Source organism: Rhinoderma darwinii, unplaced genomic scaffold, assembly GCF_050947455.1.
Source record: "Rhinoderma darwinii isolate aRhiDar2 unplaced genomic scaffold, aRhiDar2.hap1 Scaffold_1056, whole genome shotgun sequence".
Lineage (NCBI taxonomy): Eukaryota > Metazoa > Chordata > Amphibia > Anura > Rhinodermatidae > Rhinoderma > Rhinoderma darwinii.
This window is the reverse complement of record NW_027461941.1, coordinates 28,861-37,622: the sequence shown is the minus strand read 5'-3', so window position 1 is coordinate 37,622 and position 8,762 is coordinate 28,861.

Below are 8,762 nucleotides of genomic sequence, written 5' to 3'. Positions count from 1 at the left end.
TTATATCACACACACAGGAGACACACGTCCTGTACTATTATATCACATACACAGGAGACACATGTCCTGTACTATTATATCACATACACAGGAGACACATGTCCTGTACTATTATATCACACACACAGGAGACACACGTCCTGTACTATTATATCACACACACAGGAGACACATGTCCTGTACTATTATATCACACACACAGGAGACACATGTCCTGTACTATTATATCACATACACAGGAGACACATGTCCTGTACTATTATATCACACACACAGGAGACACATGTCCTGTACTATTATATCACACACACAGGAGACACATGTCCTGTACTATTATATCACATACACAGGAGACACATGTCCTGTACTATTATATCACACACACAGGAGACACATGTCCTGTACTATTATATCACATACACAGGAGACACATGTCCTGTACTATTATATCACACACACAGGAGACACATGTCCTGTACTATTATATCACACACACAGGAGACACACGTCCTGTACTATTATATCACACACACAGGAGACACATGTCCTGTACTATTATATCACACACACAGGAGACACATGTCCTGTACTATTATATCACACACACAGGAGACACACGTCCTGTACTATTATATCACATACACAGGAGACACACGTCCTGTACTATTATATCACACACACAGGAGACACATGTCCTGTACTATTATATCACACACACAGGAGACACACGTCCTGTACTATTATATCACATACACAGGAGACACATGTCCTGTACTATTATATCACATACACAGGAGACACATGTCCTGTACTATTATATCACATACACAGGAGACACATGTCCTGTACTATTATATCACATACACAGGAGACACACGTCCTGTACTATTATATCACACACACAGGAGACACATGTCCTGTACTATTATATCACACACAGGAGACACATGTCCTGTACTATTATATCACACACAGGAGACACATGTCCTGTACTATTATATCACATACACAGGAGACACATGTCCTGTACTATTATATCACACACAGGAGACACATGTCCTGTACTATTATATCACACACAGGAGACACATGTCCTGTACTATTATATCACACACACAGGAGACACATGTCCTGTACTATTATATCACACACACAGGAGACACATGTCCTGTACTATTATATCACATACACAGGAGACACATGTCCTGTACTATTATATCACATACACCGGAGACACACGTCCTGTACTATTATATCACACACACAGGAGACACATGTCCTGTACTATTATATCACATACACAGGAGACACATGTCCTGTACTATTATATCACACACACAGGAGACACACGTCCTGTACTATTATATCACACACACAGGAGACACATGTCCTGTACTATTATATCACACACACAGGAGACACATGTCCTGTACTATTATATCACATACACAGGAGACACATGTCCTGTACTATTATATCACATACACCGGAGACACACGTCCTGTACTATTATATCACATACACAGGAGACACACGTCCTGTACTATTATATCACATACACAGGAGACACATGTCCTGTACTATTATATCACACACACAGGAGACACACGTCCTGTACTATTATATCACACACACAGGAGACACATGTCCTGTACTATTATATCACACACACAGGAGACACACGTCCTGTACTATTATATCACACACACAGGAGACACATGTCCTGTACTATTATATCACACACAGGAGACACATGTCCTGTACTATTATATCACATACACCGGAGACACACGTCCTGTACTATTATATCACACACACAGGAGACACATGTCCTGTACTATTATATCACATACACAGGAGACACATGTCCTGTACTATTATATCACACACAGGAGACACATGTCCTGTACTATTATATCACACACAGGAGACACATGTCCTGTACTATTATATCACACACACAGGAGACACATGTCCTGTACTATTATATCACACACACAGGAGACACATGTCCTGTACTATTATATCACATACACAGGAGACACATGTCCTGTACTATTATATCACATACACCGGAGACACACGTCCTGTACTATTATATCACATACACAGGAGACACACGTCCTGTACTATTATATCACATACACAGGAGACACATGTCCTGTACTATTATATCACACACACAGGAGACACACGTCCTGTACTATTATATCACACACACAGGAGACACATGTCCTGTACTATTATATCACACACACAGGAGACACACGTCCTGTACTATTATATCACACACACAGGAGACACATGTCCTGTACTATTATATCACATACACAGGAGACACATGTCCTGTACTATTATATCACATACACAGGAGACATATGTCCTGTACTATTATATCACATACACAGGAGACACACGTCCTGTACTATTATATCACATACACAGGAGACACATGTCCTGTACTATTATATCACACACACAGGAGACACATGTCCTGTACTATTATATCACACACAGGAGACACATGTCCTGTACTATTATATCACACACACAGGAGACACATGTCCTGTACTATTATATCACACACACAGGAGACACATGTCCTGTACTATTATATCACATACACAGGAGACACATGTCCTGTACTATTATATCACACACACAGGAGACACATGTCCTGTACTATTATATCACACACACAGGAGACACATGTCCTGTACTATTATATCACACACACAGGAGACACATGTCCTGTACTATTATATCACACACACAGGAGACACATGTCCTGTACTATTATATCACATACACAGGAGACACATGTCCTGTACTATTATATCACACACACAGGAGACACATGTCCTGTACTATTATATCACACACACAGGAGACACACGTCCTGTACTATTATATCACACACACAGGAGACACATGTCCTGTACTATTATATCACATACACAGGAGACACATGTCCTGTACTATTATATCACACACACAGGAGACACATGTCCTGTACTATTATATCACACACACAGGAGACACATGTCCTGTACTATTATATCACACACAGGAGACACATGTCCTGTACTATTATATCACACACACAGGAGACACATGTCCTGTACTATTATATCACATACACAGGAGACACATGTCCTGTACTATTATATCACATACACAGGAGACACATGTCCTGTACTATTATATCACATACACAGGAGACACACGTCCTGTACTATTATATCACACACACAGGAGACACATGTCCTGTACTATTATATCACACACACAGGAGACACACGTCCTGTACTATTATATCACACACACAGGAGACACATGTCCTGTACTATTATATCACATACACAGGAGACACACGTCCTGTACTATTATATCACATACACAGGAGACACACGTCCTGTACTATTATATCACATACACAGGAGACACACGTCCTGTACTATTATATCACATACACAGGAGACACATGTCCTGTACTATTATATCACACACACAGGAGACACACGTCCTGTACTATTATATCACACACACAGGAGACACACGTCCTGTACTATTATATCACACACACAGGAGACACACGTCCTGTACTATTATATCACACACACAGGAGACACATGTCCTGTACTATTATATCACATACACAGGAGACACATGTCCTGTACTATTATATCACACACACAGGAGACACACGTCCTGTACTATTATATCACATACACAGGAGACACATGTCCTGTACTATTATATCACATACACAGGAGACACATGTCCTGTACTATTATATCACACACACAGGAGACACACGTCCTGTACTATTATATCACATACACAGGAGACACATGTCCTGTACTATTATATCACACACACAGGAGACACATGTCCTGTACTATTATATCACACACAGGAGACACATGTCCTGTACTATTATATCACATACACAGGAGACACATGTCCTGTACTATTATATCACACACACAGGAGACACATGTCCTGTACTATTATATCACACACAGGAGACACATGTCCTGTACTATTATATCACACACACAGGAGACACATGTCCTGTACTATTATATCACATACACAGGAGACACACGTCCTGTACTATTATATCACATACACAGGAGACACATGTCCTGTACTATTATATCACACACACAGGAGACACATGTCCTGTACTATTATATCACATACACAGGAGACACACGTCCTGTACTATTATATCACACACAGGAGACACACGTCCTGTACTATTATATCACACACACAGGAGACACATGTCCTGTACTATTATATCACACACACAGGAGACACATGTCCTGTACTATTATATCACATACACAGGAGACACATGTCCTGTACTAATATATCACACACACAGGAGACACATGTCCTGTACTATTATATCACACACACAGGAGACACACGTCCTGTACTATTATATCACACACACAGGAGACACATGTCCTGTACTATTATATCACACACACAGGAGACACATGTCCTGTACTATTATATCACACACACAGGAGACACATGTCCTGTACTATTATATCACACACACAGGAGACACATGTCCTGTACTATTATATCACACACACAGGAGACACATGTCCTGTACTATTATATCACACACACAGGAGACACATGTCCTGTACTATTATATCACATACACAGGAGACACACGTCCTGTACTATTATATCACATACACAGGAGACACATGTCCTGTACTATTATATCACATACACAGGAGACACATGTCCTGTACTATTATATCACATACACAGGAGACACACGTCCTGTACTATTATATCACACACACAGGAGACACATGTCCTGTACTATTATATCACACACACAGGAGACACATGTCCTGTACTATTATATCACATACACAGGAGACACACGTCCTGTACTATTATATCACACACAGGAGACACATGTCCTGTACTATTATATCACATACACAGGAGACACATGTCCTGTACTATTATATCACATACACAGGAGACACATGTCCTGTACTATTATATCACACACACAGGAGACACATGTCCTGTACTATTATATCACATACACAGGAGACACATGTCCTGTACTATTATATCACATACACAGGAGACACATGTCCTGTACTATTATATCACACACAGGAGACACATGTCCTGTACTATTATATCACACACACAGGAGACACACGTCCTGTACTATTATATCACATACACAGGAGACACATGTCCTGTACTATTATATCACATACACAGGAGACACATGTCCTGTACTATTATATCACATACACAGGAGACACATGTCCTGTACTATTATATCACATACACAGGAGACACACGTCCTGTACTATTATATCACATACACAGGAGACACATGTCCTGTACTATTATATCACACACACAGGAGACACACGTCCTGTACTATTATATCACACACACAGGAGACACACGTCCTGTACTATTATATCACACACACAGGAGACACACGTCCTGTACTATTATATCACACACACAGGAGACACATGTCCTGTACTATTATATCACATACACAGGAGACACATGTCCTGTACTATTATATCACACACACAGGAGACACACGTCCTGTACTATTATATCACACACACAGGAGACACACGTCCTGTACTATTATATCACACACACAGGAGACACACGTCCTGTACTATTATATCACATACACAGGAGACACATGTCCTGTACTATTATATCACATACACAGGAGACACACGTCCTGTACTATTATATCACATACACAGGAGACACATGTCCTGTACTATTATATCACATACACAGGAGACACATGTCCTGTACTATTATATCACATACACAGGAGACACACGTCCTGTACTATTATATCACACACACAGGAGACACATGTCCTGTACTATTATATCACACACACAGGAGACACATGTCCTGTACTATTATATCACATACACAGGAGACACATGTCCTGTACTATTATATCACACACACAGGAGACACATGTCCTGTACTATTATATCACATACACAGGAGACACATGTCCTGTACTATTATATCACACACACAGGAGACACATGTCCTGTACTATTATATCACATACACAGGAGACACATGTCCTGTACTATTATATCACACACAGGAGACACATGTCCTGTACTATTATATCACACACACCGGAGACACATGTCCTGTACTATTATATCACACACAGGAGACACATGTCCTGTACTATTATATCACACACACAGGAGACACATGTCCTGTACTATTATATCACACACACAGGAGACACATGTCCTGTACTATTATATCACATACACAGGAGACACATGTCCTGTACTATTATATCACACACAGGAGACACACGTCCTGTACTATTATATCACACACACAGGAGACACATGTCCTGTACTATTATATCACATACACAGGAGACACATGTCCTGTACTATTATATCACACACACAGGAGACACATGTCCTGTACTATTATATCACATACACAGGAGACACATGTCCTGTACTATTATATCACACACACAGGAGACACACGTCCTGTACTATTATATCACACACACAGGAGACACATGTCCTGTACTATTATATCACACACACAGGAGACACATGTCCTGTACTATTATATCACACACACAGGAGACACATGTCCTGTACTATTATATCACACACACAGGAGACACATGTCCTGTACTATTATATCACATACACAGGAGACACATGTCCTGTACTATTATATCACACACACAGGAGACACATGTCCTGTACTATTATATCACATACACAGGAGACACATGTCCTGTACTATTATATCACACACACAGGAGACACATGTCCTGTACTATTATATCACATACACAGGAGACACATGTCCTGTACTATTATATCACACACAGGAGACACATGTCCTGTACTATTATATCACACACACCGGAGACACATGTCCTGTACTATTATATCACACACAGGAGACACATGTCCTGTACTATTATATCACACACACAGGAGACACATGTCCTGTACTATTATATCACATACACAGGAGACACATGTCCTGTACTATTATATCACATACACAGGAGACACACGTCCTGTACTATTATATCACACACACAGGAGACACACGTCCTGTACTATTATATCACACACACAGGAGACACACGTCCTGTACTATTATATCACACACACAGGAGACACACGTCCTGTACTATTATATCACATACACAGGAGACACATGTCCTGTACTATTATATCACACACACAGGAGACACACGTCCTGTACTATTATATCACACACACAGGAGACACATGTCCTGTACTATTATATCACATACACAGGAGACACATGTCCTGTACTATTATATCACACACACAGGAGACACATGTCCTGTACTATTATATCACATACACAGGAGACACATGTCCTGTACTATTATATCACACACACAGGAGACACATGTCCTGTACTATTATATCACATACACAGGAGACACATGTCCTGTACTATTATATCACACACACAGGAGACACATGTCCTGTACTATTATATCACACACACAGGAGACACATGTCCTGTACTATTATATCACACACAGGAGACACATGTCCTGTACTATTATATCACATACACAGGAGACACACGTCCTGTACTATTATATCACACACACAGGAGACACATGTCCTGTACTATTATATCACATACACAGGAGACACATGTCCTGTACTATTATATCACACACAGGAGACACACGTCCTGTACTATTATATCACATACACAGGAGACACACGTCCTGTACTATTATATCACATACACAGGAGACACACGTCCTGTACTATTATATCACACACACAGGAGACACATGTCCTGTACTATTATATCACATACACAGGAGACACATGTCCTGTACTATTATATCACATACACAGGAGACACATGTCCTGTACTATTATATCACACACACAGGAGACACATGTCCTGTACTATTATATCACACACACAGGAGACACATGTCCTGTACTATTATATCACACACACAGGAGACACATGTCCTGTACTATTATATCACACACACAGGAGACACATGTCCTGTACTATTATATCACACACACAGGAGACACATGTCCTGTACTATTATATCACACACACAGGAGACACATGTCCTGTACTATTATATCACACACACAGGAGACACATGTCCTGTACTATTATATCACATACACAGGAGACACACGTCCTGTACTATTATATCACATACACAGGAGACACACGTCCTGTACTATTATATCACATACACAGGAGACACATGTCCTGTACTATTATATCACATACACAGGAGACACATGTCCTGTACTATTATATCACATACACAGGAGACACATGTCCTGTACTATTATATCACACACACAGGAGACACACGTCCTGTACTATTATATCACACACACAGGAGACACATGTCCTGTACTATTATATCACATACACAGGAGACACACGTCCTGTACTATTATATCACACACACAGGAGACACACGTCCTGTACTATTATATCACATACACAGGAGACACATGTCCTGTACTATTATATCACACACACAGGAGACACATGTCCTGTACTATTATATCACAGGAGACACATGTCCTGTACTATTATATCACACACACAGGAGACACATGTCCTGTACTATTATATCACACACACAGGAGACACATGTCCTGTACTATTAT